General features: G+C 36.3%; 1 protein-coding gene across 3 annotated transcripts in view; it reads right to left on the reverse strand.

Moving 5' to 3' along the window:
- NEIL3 (nei like DNA glycosylase 3) overlaps positions 1 to 25,922 on the reverse strand; it is a 192,743-nt gene that overhangs the window by 78,289 nt on the left and 88,532 nt on the right. Inside the window, exons 2-3 of one of the 3 annotated variants that reach the window (XM_059909547.1) lie at positions 22,442 to 22,576; positions 2,396 to 2,574 (exon numbers count right to left, since the gene is read on the reverse strand). The gene's annotated coding sequence lies outside the window, so the exon portion shown is untranslated. Of the gene's footprint in view, positions 1 to 2,395; positions 2,575 to 7,160; positions 7,177 to 22,441; positions 22,577 to 25,922 lie in introns of those variants that run through there. The other 2 variants (XM_059909549.1, XM_059909548.1) reach the window with 2 other exon arrangements.

Consider the following 25,922-nt stretch of genomic DNA (forward strand, 5'->3'; position numbering starts at 1 on the left):
AGAAGCTACTAAAAATCCTTATGGGGCAAATTATTCTGGTTATCTTTCTGTCCCTGCTGCCTATCTTTGTAATCATGAGCATCTCGTTTCTAGCAGTTCATTGCTGCCACTTAGTCTTTTCCTCTCTGGGATCCAATCCTCTTCAAGGAAATCAGTGAGCCTATATCAACAGCTGCATTTCCGCCTTACATAAGGCCTACTGGGGACGTCTTCCAAGGCGCTGTATGGTTTTTTTTTAATAAAAATATATATTAAAAATTTTTATTTGGAAATAATTTCAAACTTACAGCAAAGGTGCAAAAATAAGCCTATACGAAGAACAACAAATGCCCTTTACCCTGGTTCACTTATTTTTAATAGTTTGCTCCGTTTGCTTTATCAATGGACTCTCCCGCTCAACATTTGGGAGTAAGTTGCATACCTCTGGGTCTTTTGCCACTAAAAACTTATTTCCTAAGCAAAAAGATATATCCTCATGTAACAACTGTGCAGTTACCATCTTCAGTAAATTTAACATAAATTTCATACTTTTTTGTTTATCTATCATCCATTTTCCAATTTGGTCCATTGACGCAATAATGTTCTGTTGAATTTGCTTGGCCTCCAGTATAAAATGTAGTCTAGGGTTAGGTATTGCACTCAGTTGTCATGTTTTTTTGAGACTCATTTAATTTGGAACACTTCTAAAGCCTTTCTTTTTCTTTTATCACTATTTTTACTATTTATTACTATTATTAACATTTGTGCAGAATACAATCCTCCCCTACCTTTCAAAAAACAGAAGAGAATGTTCTTCGTTTTGAGTGTGTTTCATGTTGCCTCATGATTAAATTTAGATTATGTATTCCTAGGCAGAACACTACATAAAGGACATTGTGATTTGACGTCCTTCTCAGGGTATCAAATCAAGAGGCATACAATGTCAATCTACATCTTTATCACCCTGTGAATGTGTCTGATTTCTTCACCTTGCCTTGCAGTGACTAAACAATCTAGAGGGACAACTTAAGATCATACAAATATTTTGCTCCTTAACAAAATTTGTCCCCCTGATTTTAGCATCAATTGATGATTCTTGCCTGTACCAATATTTACTATATTACTATAATTCCACAATTCCCTTCACACTTACCAATCAACATTTGGCATTCTTCTAAAGCAAGAGCCCCTCTCCTCTTTCCTTTCTTTCTTTCTCTCTCTCTCTCTTTCTTTCTTTCTTCTCTATATAAGTACATATCTTATATATATACATATAACCATATATATTTTCTGTATAAGTCTATACCAAAATATACAAGTAAACATATATATGAAGGTGAATATATATATATACATTTAATATATTTTAGTGTGGACTCATAGTTTCCCATTTTTTTACCCCAGTGGTTTATAACCAATTTATTTCTAAATGCTAGATATCTAATGCTAAAGCCCCCTCAAGGGAAATTCTTGCATAATAGATTGAGTGATTTAGGAGCACATCAAATAAATCCATTCCATTCTTATCTTTCTAAGTTTTAAAATTCCTTCTTCCATATTATCCTAAAAATTTTAGGCATCTCACCTTCATTTAGTGCAGGCCACCCACTGAGTCCATATCCCAGTTGACCAACCAAGCCAACACTTAATACCATATTGGGAAGTTTATGTTAGCACAATGAGCATATAATCCCTGGTACGCACACCCATCTTGCTATATTTGGCCTGATCAATAGTTATATTTCTTTTTCCTTTGTCTAGCCCTCTTGGAACCATTCTCACACATAGCCCTCAGCTTTCTGCCTATATATATTAGCAGAGTCATGGATCCATCTTGATACGTGATGTACCTTCTTCCATGTCAGAATGTATTTGTCTCGTTGGGACAAGCTGGGACCTCACTCTCGGTCATAGCTGCAGGGTGCAGTAGAGGCAGAGTTGAGGGAAAGGAATTGTCATCCCTTTGAGAGGTGAAGGTATCACAGTGTCTCCACATGAGTCAAGGCTTGTGTAATCAGAGAGGGAAGAACTGTTGGCCGAGGTATTTTCACTGGTCTTTGGGGATACAGAGTGGTCAAGTCCATTTGAATCCACCAAAATGTCCTTAGTCAGGACACCACTTTCTCTTAATAAATGCTCAAGCTTTGACATACAAATCATGGCAAGGCTTTGCATTCAATTTATGTTGTGATTTAGCAAATTAGAGGAACTGATTCTGTGTCTGATTTCTGGCTATGTCAGTTTCGAGGCTGCAAGAGATAATGATAAATGTTCCTTAATTTTCTAACCATGTCTTGGGCTGAGAATTTAAAACTCAGAGAGTGCGTTCCTCCTCTTCCTAACGCAATGTAAAAACAGGATCCACTCCAAATATCTTAAAGAGGAAAAGATGAAATGCAGAGAACTATAGGCTTACGTTAAGGAAGGCTGGAAGGGCAGATTGTAGTTGAGGCACCAGAAATGACTTCCACAATCAAGGGCAGATCCCCACGGGACCGATTCCACTGGGACAAGCTCTGGAACTGAGTGGCCGTGGTGCAGGGACCAGGGATCCGGTCTCACGAAGCTAACGCCATACTGCCTCTGATGCAACTCCTATCGAAACAAAAGAAGCAGGAAAAAGGACAGTTAAGAAGGCAGAAAATCTTCAAATTTCCATGACCTTGTTTGTTAGGAAAACGTCAAAAGGGACAAGAAATGGTTTCAAACTCATTTTCACTTGACAAATCTCACTCGAGTGCATTCAATCTGAGGAAACTAATTTGCATCCAGAACCCTAGTTGCCATGGATAAATGCTGTTTTCAGTTTTCCCAAATCTCAGTCAGAGGTAGGGTAGAAATCTAGGCTGAACAAGCCAACCACAGTATTTAGCACGGTCCACCATCGAGAACTGCCACACTTGGACTCACAATCAAAACCCATTTACCTATTTTTAATGAGAGTTGTAAGCAGCAAATACTTGATTCAATGCTCATAGTGTGTGCGTATAAACCATACTCATGAAATTCATAAAACAGATGATTCCGACTCCCCCAGACTTAAGGGTATGACACCTCTTTTCCTCTTTTGTTTAATATTCTTAAATCATAAAAGTAAATGGCACCCAGCTCATGGCTAAAGGGATTTTGATATTTCGTTTTATACTTAATGGTAATGTATTTTTCTTTTCTAACAAAGCCTTGGTATGTTAAAGTTAATCAACCAATAATTACATTTATTGCAATTAATATAAATTGCAATTAATATATTTGCAATTAATTAATTAATATAAATTACAGTGAACATATTTGCACTTCAGGCACAGCAAGACCCAGCCGATCTTTCAACAACACGGTATGGAAGACCCAGTCCAACCCTCAGTAAGGAAGAGTCTTATCTCCTCACAGAGGTAGCTGGGCTAATCTGAGGGTGCTGACCACACGACATCCTCTTGACTGTTAACTAACAGATTGGCTAACTTGATACATCTGTTGATATAGGTCCGATGTAAACATATCTTTTATGTTGTTGCTTTTATCAGTAACTGCGTTTTTAACTGAAGTAGAAATTCATGGGGAAAAAAGGAAAAACACAACTGTAGGCTAATTGGCTTTGAAGCTCTGGGGGATACATTTTATTATGGAAGATTCAACTGAAAGATAAATGCACATACACAGCATGAAAAAGTATCGACCACACGGAAACCACAGGAGAAAGCTCAGTTGGCTTGTGAAGCTATCTGATGCAGAGGTGCACAGACATAAACTAACTTTTATTGTGTTTGTTTTATTTATACTTGTTTATTTCTTCAAAGCAAGGACTTATTATCTGAAAAAGAATTCATTGAAAGGGAAAAAAGACTAAGAGAAGAAACTTTAAAAAGTGTCTTTCTAATATCTTATTTGAAGGTTTTCACTTTGTGGTAAATTATTTTGTTGCATTTTACATTTTAACTTATGCTTGCAAACGTTTACTAGTTAACACATTAACCTTTGTAATTCTTGCCTAAGAATATTTATTCATCAAGCTCTGTTGTGAAAAGAATCTCCTTTATATAATAAAGTAAGGTGGGTATATATTAGAGTCAAGTTTCAGTTATTATCTGGCCTTTTATGTAGGAGTAGTTGACCCTTAAGAATACCTTTCCAAGGCAAAGCCCTCTGACTGCTTTGTAGCAATCAAATACCAATGGTGTCACAGGGGAAAAACCACATCTTCACTTCTGATTGTCTAGAAGATTCACTCCATTCTCCAAATCTCTCTGAACAATGTAGATTGATCTTTGGAAGAGATAATGTTAACAGACATATGGTGCAAAGTTTTAAACATTATTTCATATGGTATTTTTAAGTTTACTGAAAATAAGTATTTTCAATTATATCACAAAAATCAAAATTCTGACCCCAACTACAGATATGGAAGATGACACATACAAAAATATCACTATAAGGAAACAGAAGAGGCAGCTGAGAGAAGGGTGATGTGACCTTAGGAGCTGAGAGCAGGGCAGGGAGGGGGAAGGAGATCATGTCGGGCTTTGGCGACTGTTTAACCATTTTTATTTCAACTGGAAGTCACTCTAAGATTTTAGCAGGGATGTGACATGATCCTATTTATGTTTTACAAATATCAGTCTGCTTTTTATACTTTTATAGCAATAAATGTCGTGATGATTTGTTTTAAACTAATTAATTAATTATTTTAAAAAATTTTTGGCTGTGTTGGTTCTTCGTTGTTGTGCGCGGGCTTTCTCTAGTTGCGGCGAGCGGGGGCTACTCTTCGTTGCGGTGCGCGGGCTTCTCATTGCGGTGCCTTCTCTTGTTGCGGAGCACGGGCTCTAGGCATGCGGGCTTCAGTAGTTGTGGCATGCGGGCTCAGTAGTTGTGGCTCGCGGGCTCCAGAGCACAGGCTCGGTAGTTGTGGCGCACGGGCTTAGTTGGTCTGCAGCATGTGGGATCTTCCCGGACCAGGGCTCGAACCCATGTCCCCTGCACTGGCAGGCAGATTCTTAACCACTGCGCCACCAGGGAAGCCCTGTCATGATGATTAATAGCACATTTTTGACAGAGTATTTATCCCTTTTAACAGATATTTTCTTCATGATTTCAGCTAGTTCACTTGTAGCACAGACACCATGTGAAAGATGCTTTTAAACACAGAAACCATCTTTAAAACTGTTTCTGAATGAAGATGGGTTTTAACATAAATCTGATATGTATAAAAAGCAAATTTAGAAGATCTGTGCATGTTACTATGAAATAGAAGATATGTGACTTAAATATTATTAAGTGCTTCACAGTGTTGTTGATAAAAGTTACAATGTGGCTAAACAGTTCTTGTAGGTTAGGTGCATGTTAACGTTAGTGTATTACAATATTTAGACAATATTTGCTATAAAGAATACTGATGTAGCAATATACAATTATAATGTAATTATAATGATATAATAAACTATTATCAATACATAATTCTATAATATATAATATAATAAACAGACTCAGGTTTACTATTTAACTCATAGTTTAAATATAATAAGTTAAAAGGCAAAAAAATGCCAGCATTTTAGTAGAATTCGGTAAAAAGAATGCCTATTCTGCCCTGTATAAGGAACTGGTAAGACTAACAGGTTTGTACAGGCAGTGCATGTTTTTTGCAAAACCACCACTTAGGAAAAGAACGTAGCTACCTTTAGGTGCTGGGTGTTTGTATCTCATTCACATACACAAGTTGTCTTTTGGAATCAGAAGCAAAAACCGTGGCCTATAGCACTGGTTAAAAGCAGGAGCTATTGCTCTAACAAAGAGTAGTTCTCTACCTGAGCTGGTAGGAGATTGGCAGAAACTCCGCTCTTAATAAGCAGCGCGGGCTCACGGTCCCGCAGCGCCCCCTGGAGGAAGACGGCAGAGTCGCAGCCCGTCAGGCCGCAGGAGGAAAGCAAGGAACCCGTGAGGCTGATGGGCATTTCTGAGGAGGCGCTACAGGCAAGGAAAGACCGCGGAGAGCTGGAAGGTGACAGGACAGACAGCAAGAGAAACGGCGTCATGCGGTCGGTTAGTGATTCTAACCGCTGAGAACTTTACAGCTGGTAAGGGAAGGTGGCGCAGGTGAATTACCTCTTGATAACAGTCAGGGAAATCCTTCACAAGATTTGAATGTTCTTGCCTATCAGGACACGTGGAAATATTTTGCTTGTGATAATAAAGCATTAAGGCCAGTTTTTTAAAAAGGATATATTATTGAATCTGCCGCCTGTCAACTTTGAGAATGCAAACGAAAAGAAGCCTATGAATACAGCCCAGAATGTGTGCTCATGATTCTGCTGTTACCGTCAAAGGCTGTCCTGGTGGTTAATTTACTGCTGATAAATTTTTCATACAGCCAAATTATCACTGGGCTCTCACCACTGTACAGGAGACTGTTCCTTCATATTTTAAGGTGACCTAAAAATACAGAATACTCAAAAGATAAGTGGGAAATATTATTAGCCAGATCCCTATTCTTTTTAATTGCGCACAGATGCAATTATTCTTTTAAATGGGGTTGGAGAAGAGATGTTCCTGAAGTACTGGAAATTCTGCAGATGTAAATTAGGGGTGCAGGGGACAACTGTGGTTCATCAACAAGAGACATAAAATAGCAATGAACATTTTCAGGCCACGGCAAGGGGGTGTAAAGAGGTGTATTGGACCCTTCTTTGCCCAGGATTTCTGTGGGTTTTTGGTTCCCTGCCAATCACTGTGTCGGGGCAGCTTGCTTAGTGCACCTTGATAACACCCGGGCATGTCTTCCGGTTTTAGCTTAAAGCCTCTTGTTGAAAGTGTGAGTTAATATTGGTTCTAATACTACATTCATGTGATAATAAAATAATGCCAGAGCAAGACTGTCTATTTCACTTTCCAACCACAGCAGAAATTGAATCCACAGCCTCAAAAATGAATTATTTTCACTTAAGTACTTATGTAACTAGACATAAGATCACAACCTTAAAAAGCTCTAAAGACTAATATTTTACGAAGCACATGCCTCTGCACATAGGCACTATGGTAGTAAAACAGACATGGACTTTCTCCTTCACGGAACCTAGAGGATAATTATTAATCTTACAGCAGCCATTGATGTGGTTAATTTGTTGCTTGCATTTGCATTTTTAAGAGAGTTTAGAATGTTTAAAAAGATTGGCTTTGGGTAGAAAGTTAGATACCTGAGGTTTATTTCAGGCAAGGGCAGAGTGAGTAGCCTGTAGTAACGACTAGGATGGAGCCATTCTAGGTAAGGATGGAGATGAAGTGGATCATTGTCGTGGGCCGGTGTTCAGCCCCTGGAGTGGATTATCCAGTTTGATCCTCACATTGTCTGATGAAGTAGGTGTTCTTACTATCCTCCCAATACTCAGGGAGTTTGAGGTTGAGCTGCAATTAAATCAATTGTCCAAAGTCACACAACTACTAAGTATATATTTTAGTATTTCTCACCCAATTAAAAATCTAGAAAGTGGAAGATTTTTAGAAAGAAATAACTAAAATAATTAGGGCTTCAATACACACAAATAGATACTAGTAAAACCACAGAGATGCCAATGTCAGGCATCATAATGTGACTCAATAACTGTGAGTCACTTCCCTCTGTGTACTTTGTTTTACTGCTCTTACAAACCACCAACTATTTCCTGCTAACGCTCATTCCAGAAAGAAGTCTCCAGAATATTATAATGATTAGACATGAAGCTGAAAGGTGGAACTGTCTGTCAGGAATAATCTCCTGGTTTTCAAAAACAAGCTCTTTTAAACTGTTTGTACACAAATCATTCAGCCAAGAGCAAGACATCAGAAATTCTTAGCAGGAGGCAGATGGGAGGTCAGACCAGATTACTGCAGTCAGTGGGCACTCAGCGAAAGGAAGCTTATAAAATGAAAAAAAAAAACTGAAAAAAACCCAAAAAGGCTTTGCCTCCTCTTGTTCATAATAAAATGCTGACACAACTTTAATTATAGTGCTATGAAAAGTGCTGTTGGACTTCACCATATGGGACTGAGTACGATAAATATGTTCTATATTGGTTCTTAGGAAAGGAAAATGTAGAATATCCTCTTTGTAAGAATCATATTTTTATGAGCCTGCTGAAGAGTAGCTGAATGTTGAATCAAATCACGAATTCTCAAGACCATCATAATCAGAGTAGGCAGAGTATATATTTGCTCAGGGAAACATCTGTTAAGGAATTTCTCCTGAGTCTCATCAGTAGTTGGCAAGCTTTACTGCTTTAACTATGTTTTCATTATTGGCCTGTCGGCAGAATAGTTTACACTACTTGTCCTTCTAGCATTAATTCACTGGTGAAGAAACAGCCTTTTTAATGGCCTGCCTTTGTTGATAATGCTCACAACAAAATTTAAATTATAAATTCACTCCCTGATTTGTATTTTATTGAATTGTATTCTTGAATTTTATATACATGCAAAGAGCTCTCAAAAGGATATAAATAGTAAGCTACGAAATGAGTGTGAATCAGCTGTGGTGTTAAAATGGACAACTTAGCTCCTTTTGGAATATTACAGAAGCTGTATCTTTACCTTGTAACGCTTTTTTCACAGAGATCATGCCATAATTTCTGATACTTCTCAGGGAAATTATTGAAGTTGGGTAAATTATATACATAGAAAAATCTTCTTTGGTCCAAGTAGAGGCACTTTCAGGCAAAATATACTTTCATCAAACTCTCAAATCAATAATAGAAAGTAAAGCATTTTCTGGAAAAAAAGAAGAAAGCCAAAAATATCATCTTCTTTGATACATTTATCTCATAGATGTATATTGCAGGTGGCATACACAAAATGTGGGATGGGCTCTTTGGGGATATGTTTGACATTAAATACATTTGTGAACAGGATGATGTGATTTTCTTTCTAGTCTCCATTCGGTGCTTCCCATGTGTCATGTAGTCAGTAAAAAGGCTGTCTTGATAAACCCATTTGTATTTTGTTGCATAATGTTCACAGTTGATTTGCAAGTGACTAATTTTTGTAATTCTGTTAAGGACACTTAACATGAAATATACCCTCTTAAGAAAATTTTAAGAGCACAATATGGTGTTGTCACCTATAGGCACTATGTTGTACAGCAGATCTCTAGAATTTATTGATTTTGTGTAAATGGAACTTTGTACCTGTAGAAGAGCAACTCCCCATTTCCCTTCTCCCCCGGCCCCTGGTGACCACCGTTCTACTCTCTGCTTCCATGGAGTTTGACTACTTTAGATTCCTTATATAACTGGAGTCACGTAGTCTTTGTCCTTCTGCAACTGGCTTATTTCACTTAGCATCATGCGCTCTGGGCTCATACATGTTGCACGTGGCAGGCTTTCCTTCTTTTTGAAGACTAAATAATATTCCATTCTATGTATATACATATTTTCTTCATCCATTCATCTGTTGATGGATATTTAGGTTGTTTCCATATCTTGGCTATCGTGAATAATGCTGCAGTAAACACGGAGATGCAGATATCGCGTTGAGATCCCGATTTCAATTTGAGGATGTGGAGAGATTGGAACCCTTGCACACTTTTAGTGGGAATGTTAAGTAGTGCAGCTGCTATGGAAAACAGTATTGCGGTTCCTCAAAAAATTAAAAATAGGAGTACCATATGCTCCAGCAATCGCACTTCTGGGTATATATGCAAGGGAATTATTTTTGTATGGCACTTGCTAAGACCATATCAAAATATCATATAATTACTATTATAGAATAAGATTTCAGTTTTCTCTAACACTTTATCTGGTCAAAATATTCATATAACTTGGCCAACAATAGGCATGGACGAGAATGAAGGTACTATTTCCGTTGTGTGCAATATCAACCCGCAGTTGCTGATGCTATTATTAAGTTTCAGTAATCGTTTAGGTCATCAATCTCTCCAAGCACCTTTCAGAGTGCTTGATGACGTGCAAACACCAAGCTGTGCTACATTAAAAAATGATGAATCTCTGTCCAGGTAAAGCTCTGCCCTTTGGCTATCATAATGTATCACCATTTTGTTTACAAATGGGTATTCACTGTGCTAAATGGCAACAGGGTACAGGGAATTTTTATAAATAGGTGGAATGTTGGCGCTAGCTAATGTCAGAACTTACGTGGTTGAAAGTGCAATTGGAAATCTAGGGAAAATAATCAGTTCCCTGTGAAATAAATGACTTTGTTAAATTAAAATCATGGTGCTCAGTTATTTAAGTGTCTAAAGATGATTTATTTAAAGTATCATGCTCTTCATAGGGTAACTCAATTTTGACTTTAAATTTTCAGTCTTAAAAAATAAAGTCTATGTTTCCTACCTAAACATAACTTTACATCATCAGACATAATTCTGGTAATTCATAAATTTCAGAGGAATCTCTAATCTTTGCTGTTAGATTCATTCAGCCATTAGTCACATTACGGCCATGTTATTTAGTTTTGGACAAGAAGCTTTTATTTTTGACAGGAAATTTATTTCCTGAGCACACAATGGAAATGATTGTCTTTAACTCCTCTTTGGCTGATTGATTTATAAGGCAGCTGCGTTCACTCCCATGCAAACTTCCTTATTAATCAAAGGTGGCATTTTACAGACACACAGGAGGAAAGTTGTGCAGTGCTTGCTGTAACTTTTTATTTTATTTTACTATTTTATTTTATTTTTTTGACCTATGTGTTTTGTCCTGTATCTGTGTTTACTATGATAATTATGTTACTTTTGGCTCTATTATCATTTTTTATTCAATGTACATGGTAAAACCTCCATTTTTAACAGCAAATTTTTTTAAGCATACAGAAAAGTATGGAAACACTACAATCATCACACCAAGAGAACAACACGAAGCTTTATCAAATCTTTAACAATTTGATACATCCAGATTTTTTAAAGAAATGAAAGATCACAGAAAGAATTGCAGTACTTGGCTACCTTTCCCAGACTGTCTCTCTGCCTTCCATTCATATCTTGTTCACTAGAATGTTTGTCAGTTTCGTGTATGCATTTATACTGTTACTGCACAAGGATCTATCCATCCACGCTATGTCATGTTTTGTATATTTTCAGTCTTTATACAAATAGCCTGAGACTGTGAATATCATCATTTAACTTGCCATTAGTTTTCAGTATTCTGAGTTTTCACCGTGTTAATACATATACATCCCTGAATGATTCATTTTTAGGTACTGTACATTCTGCTCTTGATGGAGTGCATCACAATTTATTCAATGAGCAGTTAGGCCTGTGCCCTATCTTTCACTGTTATAAACATGCGTGTCACACCATATGTCTGCTTGCCACACATGCTAGGATTTCTCTAGAAGAGTACCTACTTAAATGACCCAATGTGTGTATCTACAACTTTACCAGGATGGTGCCGTATTGCCCTCCAGGGAATGTGTATACACTTTACACTTTTGGCAGTGTATAAAAGTTCCCTATTTTTCCACAACCTTACCAATGGTTAATATCATCAAGCACTTTCAATGTTGTCAATCTGATGGATATGAAATAATATTTTGCTGTTTTTTTTTATTTCCCTACTTAGAAATGAGCTTGAGTATATTTCCATACATTTATTGGACATTGGCTTGTCATTGGATTAGCTATTCATATTTTTTCTCACTTTTTTGGTTGTTGGCCTATTTTCTTATTAACTAGTAAGAGCTCTTTGTATGTTCTTATACCTAATTCTTAGTCAATTACATGAATTGCAAATAGCCTCTCCCAGTTGGCATCTGATCTTTTCACTTGTTTATGGTTTCTAGTTGAAGAGTTAAAAATTTAATGTATTCAAATTGATGAACTTTCTCTTTTATGTTTTGAGCTTTTGAATTATGTTTAAGAAGCCTTTCTCTACCTTGTAGATATAAAGATATCTACTATGTTTTCTTTCAAAAATTTTACAGAGGAGTAGATCTTTCATTCACTTAGAATGGATTGTAAAGTATATCTCTTATTTTATTTTTATTATGTATAATAAAATCTGTTCTCACTGTAACATTTATTGAAAAACAAACTTTTCATTTATTTCTAATGCCCTTTCTGTCATGTATCAATTTTCTAAATATTCACGGGTCTGTTTTTGTCCTCTGAATTCTATTGCATATGTCTAATTTATACCTTTATACCAAGGCTTGTCATTTGTTAGGACAAGACCCACTGAGCCATGCAAACTCATGTGGCACCGTTGTTCAAATTAGAAAATCACTCCTCTTCCTCAAGATGTCCTTGGAGACCCCTTGGAGAACCCGTATTTTTTTTTAACTTATTTTTCTCTCATTGTTCTCCTATGTGAATTTGGGATAAGATTGTCAAGTTCTATAAAAAACCCCACTGGAATTTTGCTTGGAATTGAGTTGAAATTAATAATTCATTTGGAGAGAATTATATTTTTATAATATCATGGCTTTTCAACCATGAGCATGATTTATTTCCATTTATGCAAGTCCTTATTAATATTATTCAACATGTTATCATAATTTATGTTAGATTTATTCCTAGTTATTAGAGTTGCATGGAGATTTTGTTTGGCTTTGATACTTGGCCAAAACCAGCTATTTAGTGGAACTTCAACCTTGGTTCTTAATAGACTAAACAGCTGCAAGCCAACTTCAATATAATTTCTGGCATCCCTGAACTTGAGTATGATCAATAATTCTGTGATCTCAAAGGTTTCTTTCATATTTAAATATGGTTACAACATCAGTAATACAAATAAAACATGTTATTTGGATTTTCTGTGAGTATCTGAATATTCATTTACAAATATATATAAATAATCTAGACGGTACTCAGAAAGAAAATTCTCCTTATGTTGTTTTCGTGACGAAAATCTATTTTGAAACAAAAGTGTCTATTTATTATTGCAAAAGCACAATGCTGTAGTAACTAATAATGACTATAAATATTAATACCATGACGAAAACTACTATAAACTTTCAAATGGTTAAATATGTAGGACAATAAATTTGAGGATTAAGTTAGACTTTGAGAATGAAATTAGCATATTAACAAAGAGTATGTCAGCTACTTAAGATGGAATATTCAATACTTTTTGAACCAACAAATGTTTACACAATTTAAGCAATACAAGGCAGAATGTTGGAGATTACATAATAAATCTAATCTTTGTGCAATTGTTCAGTGTACAGTACTCAAAAATTTAAATGAAGGAAACTAAGAACTCTAATTTTTAGCTATTTAACTAACTTTAAGGCATTTTTCTCCTTAAGAAACTATAATTGAAAACGAATGCCCATTTAATGGTGCAGCTGTTCTGTGTAGTGGCTGCACAACAACTCAACAGCTGAAATTATGGAGAAATAATATTTCCTGCATTATGAAATTTTAAAAATGATTTTGAGAACAAGCCTTTAACCATTTTCAAGGTTCCTTGGAGAAGTGGTATATTCCAGGGCTGAAGTAGGGAAAATAAGAGATGAGCCTGGAGCATTGATGTCAAAAAGTAAGGAAGTTCTCAAAAAGCAATGGGGCAGATTGCAAGGGCAAAGGAGCCAACTTGAGGAGGTCCTGATGCCCAAAGGTGCAGCGACTGCAGGAACAAAATAAATAATGAACCTATAGAATTTTTAACCTATAGAATTAAAAAATCTATGAGTCCATACTAATATGAACAAATAAGTAAATAGGTGGGAAGAAAGAATGGCCCTCTTACAGAAAAATTCCAATGAATAAATATATGAGAGAGGGAAACAGTGGATTGCCGTTAAAACACCATGGGAATCATTATTTCACGCAAGAGTTGCCAGTGCATGCTCAAATTCCTAGGCAAAAATTAGAAGAGAAACAGGATATTTGCCTGGTCTCAAGAAGTCTCCCTTAAGATATCTGATTAAAAGGGGGAAAATTATAACTTGAGAGTAAAAAATTATGGCAGACACCAGCTTAAGCAAGTGACATGTCCAATAATAAGACATATGGGCATTATGTGCTCCCTGACAAGATGTACTGAAAAGCACACAGCATAATTGTGGTATTCTTGCCCCAAATGCATAAGCTCTATCTGATCATGAGAAAACATCAGACAAATCCAAATTGAGAGACACAGAATAACTGACCCGTAGTCTCCAAAAGTGTGATGCTGGTGAAAGACAAGGAAAGACTCAGAAACTGTCACAGATTGGAGAGGACCAAATAAAGTCTTTAATTGTGTTGTACTAATGCTAATTTCTTAGTTTAATAATTACATTTATGTAAGATGTTAACATAAAAGCAAGTCAGAGGGGGGTGCATGAAACTGTGTTATTTGTGCTATTTCTGCAATATTTCTGAAAGTTTAAAATTATTTGAAGATAAAAATTTAACCGAAATGTACATATTTTACATTGTTTGTATGCAGGATTTCTATATACGTACTAGAACAAACATGTACTTTTGAACATTAAATCTTTGATTATTTGGTTTAATCGGTTTCTGTTATAGTTGTATTAAAATTCCCCACTATGACTGTGGAATTATTAGTTTCTGCTAATAATTCTTTCTGGTTTTGCTTTATGTATTTTGAAGCTGTGTGGTTAGGTGCATACAAGCTCATAGTTTTTCTATTTCATGGAGATTCTGTGTTCCTTTTATCCCTATTAATGCCTTTTGCCTTTAATATTATTTCATCTAATTTAAATATTACTAGAAATATCTTTAATTATTATTAGCACAGTATACTTTTCCAATTCTTTTAATTTCTTCCTTTCTGTATGTTTTTTGTTTTATATATATTTCTAGCAAGAAGTTTATAGATGGATTAGATAGTAGTCACAATTTTTATCTTTTCATATAAAAGTTTAATCTGTTAATATTTATTATAATTACTGATATATCATAGCTATAAAAATATTTTATTTTGTGCTTTTGTCTTGGGCAGTGTTCCAAAATATACATTCTCCCTTTCTTCTGAATGAACAGACCTCTTAGCTGGGCACATGGCTGACGGCAATAAATATTACATGTTCCAGCCACCCTGGAGTTAAGTGTGAGTATGTAACTACATTTTGGCCAATGGGATATAAAGCATACAGCCTTCCAGAGTCTTTTTTAGGAGACAATGGAAGATGTTCTTGCTTTCTTCTTCTTCTTCTTCTTCTTCTTCTTCTTCTTCTTCTTCTTCTTCTTTTTTTTTTGGTTCTTTCCAGCATTATTGTGCCTGGTATATGGATGCTTCCTTAGACCATGTGGACCAAGACCACATCCCAGGGATGGCTGAATGGTGACTTGAATAGTCTTTCAGGACAGCATTGAACTGTGTGACCATAGCAGCTCTGGACTTCTTATCTCTGGACATTTATGTGATTAATGTGAGCAAAAATAAACATCTTCCATATTTAAATCTATATCTGTGTGTGTGTGTCTGTGTGTGTGTGTTTCTCGTAGCTGAATCCAATCTTAAGAAATCTATCCTTTCCGCCGTAATTTTTCTCCTTCTGTGACTTCTTTGGGGTTGATAATTTTCTACACTCCCTTCTTTTTCTCTGCATGCATGGAGAAGAATATAGGTCTTATTTTTGTCAGCAAACATACCTAATTATATAGTTTAAAATAAAGTCTAAAGTTATTTCTACCTTCTCTTAAGCAAGACACAGACCATATTATAGTCAAATAGACATTGGATTTCCCTGTTTCCATTTGGTTATTATTATCTAGATGCATTGCTGACCAGTAGAAATTTCTGTTATGATAGAAATGTCTGAACTGTCCAGTGGGGTAGTCACATATGGCTGCTGAGCACCTGAAATGTGTTTAGTGTGACTGAGGAAATGAATTTTTAATTTAAATTAATTTAAAATTATGTTTTAAGAGCTACATTTGACTAGTAGCTAAAATATCAGACTATGCAGGTAGTGTTTTAGTTATCGTTTTATCTCCATCATTTAAACAAAAGATGAGTCAGGACATACCTAAGCTGTACTCTCTGCCTGGGAGTCCTGTCTCTCTTCTGCTATGACAATCCTATACACTTCCAGGTCTACCTTAAATCCCATTATCATTCAGTACTTACCCTCCTTTCCTCGCAGAGTCACAAAATATTCTATCTCAAATCATCTAATCTAAGCCCTTTATTTGACAGAAGGGGAAAAATAGACTAAGTGAGTTAAATCAGGATTATTAAATTTAATTAGTTTTATGTGACATTTCATACTCTGTCCTGGCTTTTGAAAAGTTAATTTCAACATTCTTGTATACTATGACTACACTAAATATTGCCCATAATAACTATATATTGATTTAGGATTAGAAATATTCTTTTTTGTATTGAGAAATTTTTATGGTATGTTATTCTATAAATCTGATAAGAAGTGCTTAATGGTACCATATATTAATGGTGGTAGTATTTTAATCCTCATTTGAAAATATCCAAATAGTAAAGTAAATAGACATCATTCTCAACATAAGTTTAAAGTGATCATATAAATACAAGGTGCTAGTAGCTATTACATACCTGCATTCCTATTTTCATTTGATATGATAATCTGTCATAAAATATTGTAATGTCCAATTTAAGTGAAAAAACAGGCAAAATACATACCAACTTTAAAGACTTAGTTTATATTATTTATTACTAGTCCCACTAAAAAAATTAATAATATGACAGACTCTATGGAGTCTAAAAACATTAAGATGACTGAAAAATTAGCATTTTTTGGTGTTAGAGTGTATAAAGGTTTATGTCTAAGCATCCTGATATGCTGACAAAGAAACATTTTTTAGGCAAGGAAAAGTGCTGCATGGTGATTTTTACATTTAAAAATAAAGGGAGTAAGAAGTAAAACCTTAAAAAATTTAAATCTCATTAGACTAGAATAGAAATTTAGACCTCAAAGAGACCTTAGAAATAATCAACTCCAATCCCTTCACTTGTAATGACATGGAATGTTAAGGAAGTTAACTAACTTCTCTTAGAAAACACAGCACATTAATCAGAACCAGAGCTACAAGTGAGGTCTGCAGTTCCCTGTCAGGTATGCTTTCCACTAAACCAGGCTGTGTCTTTAGACATCATGTTTGTTGAGAATGTATTTTAAAGACTATGAGTTGATACTTTTACTACAAGATTCATTCTACAGGAAAGTTCATGTATCTTTGGCTTAACTTGTAGGATAGAATGGAGTGTATGGCATTTCTACATCATTATTCCTATGGGCTAAATGAACTCTTTGCTGTCACTTATCAAACATGAAAGGAAGAAGTATCATCATGAACTAAATACCTTGTCCTCAACATTTCCCCACTTTCTACTTTAACGATAATAATCATTATTATGACCGATTATGACTGTCGTCATCAAGTGATGTAGAATTTTTCTTCGTGAGAGGGCTTATTCACTTAATGAGATTTTATTAAGCATCTATTTACTATTAAACAGAAACTGTGCTAGGCACTGGAGTGTCCAGTGAAATAAAATGAAGACCTATGACCTTCATGCAGGATACATCCTGTAGTAAAAGCGATCTTTACATATTCTTTATGTTTGCAGCAAATATAATGTCTAGAAACACAGAGTAATCAAGAGAATCGATAGAGTTAAAAGACATAAAGATCTTAAGTAAAGTAGAACAGGAAAGTTCCACTTTTCTGGTTGGGCAAATTGATTGGTTGGGCAAATAAAATTTATTGATAACCTTCGTGATTTGAAGGATGAGGTGAAACGATGGAATAACTTCTGAGGAAATTACAGTGCCAGCTGAGAATTGAGTGCTCAGCTGAGAATCAGCTGAGAATCGAAACTGAAGCTAGAAGGCAGTTGATGGTTTGCAAGAATAAAGTGGCCCAGGGATTGAAAGTCTCACTGTAGGTGAATAACAGCCGAAGCAACAGTTAGAAAGTGAGTGCTCTGGAAATATGACTGGGTCAGAGGGAAGGAGCCATTTTGTAGTTTAGATTGTCCAGGGATGATAAGATGTATTAGTGAGTGTTCTCCAGAGAATAATAGGATATAGATCTGTATGTACCTGATTGATAGATAGATAAGAAGAGAGCAGACACTATGGACTGAATTGTGTCCCTTCCCCAAATTCATATGTTGAAGCCCTAACCTCCAATGTTATGATATTTAGAGATGGGGCTTTTGGGAGGTGATTAAATTTAAATGAGGTCATGAGGGTAGGGCCCTCATGATGGGATTAGTGCCCTTATTAGAAGCAACTCCAGAGAGCTTGCTCTCTTCCTCTCCATCATGGGAGGACACAGCAAGCAGGCACCATCTGCAAGCCAGGAAGAGAGTCTTCACCAGGAACCAAACCCTGCTAGGACCTGGATCTTGGACTTCCAGCCTCCAGAACTGTGAGAAATAAATTTCTGTTGTTTAAGCCACAGCCTCTGGTGTTGTGTTATGGTTGCCTGAGTAGACAGAGAGAGGGAGTTGAGAGCGTGTGTGTGTGTGTATGCGTGTGTGTGTGTGTGTGTGTGTATGTGTGTATGGGTGTGGGGGTGTGTGGAAGGAATTGGCTCATGCAACTGTAAGTCTTGCAAGTGTGAACTATGTAGTTCAGGACAGTGGGCTGGACACTAGGGTGAAAGTTGGTGTCGTAGTGTTGAGTTTGAATTTCACAGGGCAGGAAGGCAGGCCAGAAGCACAAGCAGGATTGGATGCTGTGGTCTTGAAGTGGGACTGGGGTGGGTTGTAGAAGTGGAAACAAAACATCTGCCTTTGCAGTTGACAGCGAGCACATGGAGAGCTACCTATTGGGTAATTCACCCACAGAAGTCACCCACTTGGTGGTGACATTAGGCACATGATGTAACTAATGTACCTTTCTTATTCTTAGAACACATTCAGAATCTTTTTGCATTCTATCTCTTCAATGGTCCAAAATGCAACATGAAGACTGCACAGCTGGTGATACTTCCAGTGTGTCTTCAGCTTAGTAACTTGGCTATATTTTTTTTCATTTGCAATTACGATTTTAATATTTTCATACATCTTTTCCACTGTGGCCTAACAGTAGATTATTTTCTACAAAATACATGTACTATTGCGACTACTGTCATTTCAAATTTACTGAGTGGTTAGGAAATATCATGTTATTACATGTAATCAGCCTCATGTTCCAATGATCAACTTCTGATTTTAAAGAGAATTTGGCTTTAGTATCTGTGCTATAAAAACTAAAAGGCAAAAGCAATGCACAGACGGCTATGTAGACGGAGCCCCTGCTTCGTATTTGCAAATCCATGGATACAACATGTGCATTTTTTTGCAGCTTGAACATAATTAAGCTGGGTGGAAGCCATTCATTTGTACTATAGTAATACTGTTCTACATTTAAATACAGAAAGACTCTTGGCTCTGATTCCAGGTTGACAATAGCTTTACTTGTGAAAAATATAATAGTTAATCCAAGAGAATTAAGTGTGTGAATCTTATCGATAATAAAAATATAAAGTTAAATTCTTTTCAGAGCAATTGAAGGAATGCAGTATTACTATTAAGATGCTGACTCTTTTCTATTGTATATAAGTTTTAATAAAAATATAGTGATCCAAGCATACCTTCTCATCAGCTCTATACTTGAAACAATCCAGTTAACCTTCATGCAGCAGGGACATTTTTACTTTACATATTCTCTTATAAATACTGGTTTAAAGTTCATGAAACCAGAGGATTTTCTAAAACATGCCTACTGGATATTACACCATAGATTCACATTTCAGCTCAAAGAAAAAAGATAAAAACGTCTCATATGTTTTGTGAAAATCCCATTCTGGAAAGAAAAAAAAAAAATTCAAAGATTGGTTGATTGTAAATCGATTTTATGGGGTATAAGGAATTCCTTACCATCACAACTCTTCACCCTCAGCCTATTTAACCTCCACCTTCTGGGGCTCAAATGACTGAAGTGAAAGAAATGAAGATACAGGTCCAACAACAGAAGCTCATTTTGAATATTTCAAAGTTATCTCCTTATTACCGTAGCTCTGTGGATGACCTTAGGTATGTTGCTTGCACCTATACAGGGCATGTTAAAGAAATTACATTCCTCTCCTCCTTGATACACTTTTATAGTGCTATTAATGAATTAGCCTTCTGGTACTTTAAATGTATTTTAAAAGTTTTACGTGCTGTGTTTATTGCAAATCTTCTGGTATACTGGAAAAGTGTATGCCAGTATCGTTATAATCTTCCTTTGAAATTCTCTCATATCCATCAAGTAAATGACTAAATTAGCAGATAAATACATTACATACGTTGTTACTGCCTCTGTGCTCAAGTCACCAGAGGCAAATGGTCATGAATGACTAATTCGTGCCCTGGGGCTTCTTATCACCCCATGACGGATAATGTGAGTCTCTAAATTCAAATTAATCTCAACTGCTTTCTGATAGCATATTTTCCTTTTATATTTATGAAATATATTTGTGATAGATAAACAAATGTAGATTAGGAGGATGTATGACAAGATACCAGAAACCTGGCTTCATTTTTTTTTTTTTTCACGTACGACTTAGCATTTTGAAAGTGTTTGCCTCCTTTACCTCTGTGTCCCTTGTCAACATTTGGAGACAGCCAGTGTGCACTGTCATTTCTTTTACTTAATAAGTGTACTTGTGAGTATTTCAACATTTTCTCATCAAGCAAGTGTAAATGTTAAGAGCAACCCTGCCGCTTCAAACCACAGCTGAGTGGCTATGAGCTGCAGGATTTATCTGGATGAAAATATGAAAGAGTGTGTAAATGTTGTTGATATTTCCTTGAATGTTTTCCTTGAGAAAACACTGGAAGTTACAAGTTCTAATGTTTGATTTACTTATGTTTCCAAGTTTTTCGTCCAGCAATAGTTATCACATTTATTTGCTCTTCACTTTTACATGTCCTTCTTTATTAACAGAAAGTGCCAACATAAATTAATTTCTAATTTCATACTATTAAGTTGAGGGTTCTTTAAAATGTTTTGTAATATTTGCTCAAATTATAAATATATTGAGATCTACTAATTGACTCTGAATTGATCAAATCAATTCCTGTCTTCTAATATAGATCATGACATGATAGTGATTATCCTTCATTTCTTTTTCATTGTGTTCTTGTTTTTGTGCATACGGTCATCAAAGATCGTTTATTGCACGGGAGTGGAAATGCTGATCAATCTCATTTAACGGTAACATTGCAAGAAGAGCTATCCAATGAGGTCACTTTGAAAGGGAGCCGTGGTTGAGTCTGGGTCATGAGTGAGGACATTGCAGAGTTCTAAAATATTGCCAGGGGTAACACTGTAAAGTGGTTCTTAACAAAACCATTCAGTACAGCTGGACAGGCATTCATTCAAATTAGTTCATATATCAATCAGAACTATTAAAATTATAAGTGATAAAATTGAACTCAAACCTGCTTAATCAAAAATGGAAAAGGAATGTTTCACGTGCCTAGAAAGGCCAGCAGTAGAGAGGCGTCCAGCGTGACTGGATGCAGATCAGGTGAGGTCAGCAGACTATTCCATTCCCATTTCTAGGCCCTGCTTTGTCTGTGCTGGCTTCCTTCTCAGGCTCTGCATCAGGGTCTCTGGGAGCACCCAGCTTCCATCACTCTTACTGGTAGCAATTGCTTTCAAAAATAGCACATTTCTCTCTCCAAAGTCCCATTAAAAAATCCTTAGCTTGACTGTCATTGGCCTGAGTTGGGTGATAAACTCATTCCTGAATTAATCTCTGGGGATGGGGGCTGTGATAAATTTAAACTTGGTCACATGCTCTTGTCTGGTTCCAGGGGCTGGATAAGCCTTACCTAAACCATGTGCACTGAGTATGGATGGAAGGGGGTGAGGTGCAAGGTCTAAATTATACCCAATATAATGTGCTGCCTTGACGTCTGAAGCCAGGTGGGCCTTGAATAGCTGGACCACAAGGTCCCGTCCACATTCTGCTCTGCAGAGAAGGTCACCTAGCCAAACAACCCTCCTCTCAAGAGGACCAGGTACAGTTCCTGCTTAGCCCTGAGTCATGGATTTCAGTTCCCTACCAGCCTGTGGAATTATTCAAACAAGCTAATCACATCCTTCTGCGGGAGTGAGGGGCACTCCGCCCTCTTGATACTACAACGCCCGCCTTGCATTGTCCCTGGTTGTTCACTCTGTTCCCAGGTGCAGCCTCCACGTGGTCCTGTGTGGCCTGCAGTGTCCTCCTCACGCTGGCTGTGTGTATACGTGACTAAGAAACTGTTGTCGACCTCCTCTGACCAGTGTCCGGTGTCCTGTGTTTGGCCATCCCCATAAGGGAATCCTCCCTCACCAATGTGAATAAGAGGCGATTAAAACATGAAGATTCCTCTAAAAATCAGGGGTTACTCGCACATAAGGATGAATGAATGCTGAGGGTAGGTTCACAAGTCACTAAAGTTAATTTTAGTTTTGATCCACAAGTCAACGCATGTTCTCTGCACCTAGAACTCCTGGTAGGAAGAGAGAATAAAACTAACAGATCTTCCCAGAGAACTTGAGAATGACGCCATTTGAATTTAGAACCCCTTACCTGAAGCAGGTCAGGATTATAGAGTGAAGAGAACCGGGACTGATTTTCTTAGCTGATGAAGCACTGCATGTTATTATCTCTTCTAGTTTTTGGAAATTCACTGCACAAATTAACACTTTAAGGCTCCAATAAGTCCTGTAGTAAAAACATCTAATCAATATTTTATATCAAGAATTTCTCAGACATATTTGACACGATATATTTTCATATCATCTATTAATACTTAATGAAAATATTTAATAAGATATAACACTGTTAGGGAATGCTGATATATTCTTCATCTCTGGAATGTTATATTTTTAAATAATTTGTTTAGAATACCATGGGAATATCTTAAATCTTACTAACCCTACTGAATATAGTCATTACAAATGAATATTGTGAGAATTATTTATGTGGTCCTATCCTTAAGAGATCCACGTTAGAAGGACGATTAGACTTAGATACTCAACTATTAGACTTAGATATTCAACTATTTAAGTTGAATTTCAGTTCTTTCATTCATTTCTCTAGATTAAATCCTTTACAGGCTGTTTCTCCCTTAATTTAATTTCGGAATATAAATCCAATTGTTATAAAACCAAAAAAACTATCAAGATAGTTATCTCTCTTTTTATCATAAACCCATGGGGGGAAAATAAGATTAACCTTAGACTTTCTGACCTAAAATACCAACATATTTTAAAAGACTAATATTTCAAATACTAATTTCTTTTTTGAGAAAACTATGAAAAAACCCACTTCCAATATTTGTCTTCTGTGGCCTTCACCACACTCATGAAAGAGCATATTAAAAATAACATGTGATGCAAGTTATGATAAATGGTTCAAACAAATTTTCTGCACACTTCTTGTTGCACAACAAGGAATCAATTATGCCAATAAAAACAACAGTAACCCACAACCCATGATCAAGTGGTTGTGATTTTAAGTATATTTCATTTTTATTTGCACATCCAACTAACAACTATGTAAACAGTCTGAGTTTTATCTTTGTTATCTTTAATCTATACCATATAATTATGCAGAATTTGGGTTAATCTTTCTCTGGAAAAATGCGACTGGCTGTCAGGGAGGAAGACGGTTTTATTTCTTACAATAAAAGCAATCATGATAGTTTAGATATAACAGGGAAATACCTGTTAATAAGGTAATTATTGCTGTTTTTGAAACAGTGTTACCTTAAAATGAGTAAAGAAGGTAAAGAAATGTATTTTTAAGTCTTATAAAAGACATAATCAGAAAAATTTTGATGATTTAAAAATAAAATATCTTAGATGGAAAGGAGATTGACCATATTCATTAGCAAAGTATTCTGACATTGGGGGCAATATATGAGGATTTGGGGGATGTTTAATATAAAATATGAAAATATTCCAACTTGCTAAAATCTCACATGATTCTCCTAGGTCCAGAAAATTTAGTTTTGAAATTTCTATTACTAATTTTTTTGGGGGAAAACATGTTTAAATCCTCTCCAGTTCTACATTGACAATATAGACATGAGCAAGGTACAGTGACAAATAAAGTGGCATATGCAAAAATTCCCATGCTCTTCCCCCTGTTCTAGACAATGATTCTTTGGATTTATATACATGACACAAATCCTCTTGAAATATAAACAGATGACCAACTCTGTATCTATAACTTTGGACCATTGGGAAAAGTGTGTGTGTGTGTGTGCGTGTGTAAATTTAGTCCCCAGTCCTCTTGACAAGGGAAGCCTGGGAGTTAACGTACAGGTGGCTGTATTTCTCCTCGGCACCTGACACAGTTGTAAATGTGTGATGATTTGTGTATGTTCGTTATTGTCTGTCTCTCCCTCTAGACTCTTACTCAAAGGACAGGCAACAGTACTGCAGCACTGGCAAACACATTAGAGATACAAATCCATATCATAAACATGTAAAATACATATACCTTTTTATTGCTGCAGTAGCAAATTATCTAAAATTTACCTGTTAAAACAACACAGATTTATAGCTCTATAGGTCAGAAGTCTCACTGGGCTAGAATCGATGTGTTAGCCAGGCTGTGTTCTCTCTGGAGGCTCTCAGGGAGGACTTATTTCCTTGTCTTTTCAAGCTTATAGAGGCTCTTGCCTTCATTGGCTCCTGGCCCTTCCTCCATCTTCAAAGCCAGCTGTGTAGCATCTGCCCATCTCCCTCTGACTGACACTCTTGACTCCCTTACATAAGGATCCTTGTGATTCCACTGGGTCCACCCACGTAATCCAGGATAATCTCCTATCTCAAGATCCTTACCTTAACCACATCTGCAAAATCCCTTTTGCTATATAAAGTACCATATTCACTGGGGATTAGTATGTCAGCATCTTTGGAGGACCATTATTCTACCTGCCACAGGTAGAATATACACCTATACACCTACGTATATATCTAATGGATATAATTCTCAGCCTACAAATTTAGGATTAGAATAATTTTATGTATTCTTTACAATTCAGTTTAAATTATCTTTTGATCACTGATTTTATTAAGGTCTTAAACACAATTTCAGCTGGGACTGTGTCCATAAAATGTCAAGGTCTAGGGTGTAGGTATGTGAGGAGTGCCCAAGAGGGCCCTAGTTCTTCAGTCCATACAGGTTTGCCACTGAGATATCCTGCATTCCCATTAGAGACGATATATTACTTAGAAGCAAGAGTTTATATAGTTCCTATTTTCCATTTATTCATCCATCCATCCATTCAATAGTCATTGACTGCATATGTGTGTTGGTCCCTGTACCCTTGGAATATAAAACATGAATAAGGCATCTAACCCAATCTCAAAGAAACTATTGTCTAATAAGACGAAACCATAAATAAATCACTGTAATACATTCTAATAAGTGCAATGACGGAAATGTGCATGATGCTTTACGTGAGTACTGAGAACAAGAGATCTAATCTAGCTGGGAGTGGTGTAAACTTTGATTAGCAAAGACTCCTTGAGTTGCTGACAGTTGACACTTTACAATGAGAAAGAGTTAGCTAGGAATATACAGGAACTGCTAGAGCCAAACCTCAACATTCCTTGAGGACTAGAGATATATTTTCAATTCAACTCAACAAATACTTATCGAACTGTGATGCATGTTAAGGAGAAGTACGATGACCTAGGAGAACGTTTAACACCGATACTTCCCCTTGTCGAGGGGATTAGGGAGATCCTCGCTGAGGAAGTTACAGACACTAAACACGTAATTACAAGTGTGATGAGTGCTATAGAGCAATGCTATGGTGATGCAGGGAAAAATAATTTAACCCAGTCAAGAGGGTCAGGGACTGCCGCACTAAGAAATCAATGTTTAAACTGAGACCTGAGCGATCAGTAGCATTTAACAAGGCAAGGAAGAAGAGCTGGGTGCTGGAAGAAGAGTTAGGAAGCTGTTACAGCATCCAGACAAGATCCTGACTTGGGCTGAATGGTGTCAGTGGTCAATTTATTCAAGAAATATTTAGGACACACAATATTTA

This window comes from Balaenoptera ricei, chromosome 21 (assembly GCF_028023285.1).
Source record: "Balaenoptera ricei isolate mBalRic1 chromosome 21, mBalRic1.hap2, whole genome shotgun sequence".
NCBI lineage: Eukaryota > Metazoa > Chordata > Mammalia > Artiodactyla > Balaenopteridae > Balaenoptera > Balaenoptera ricei.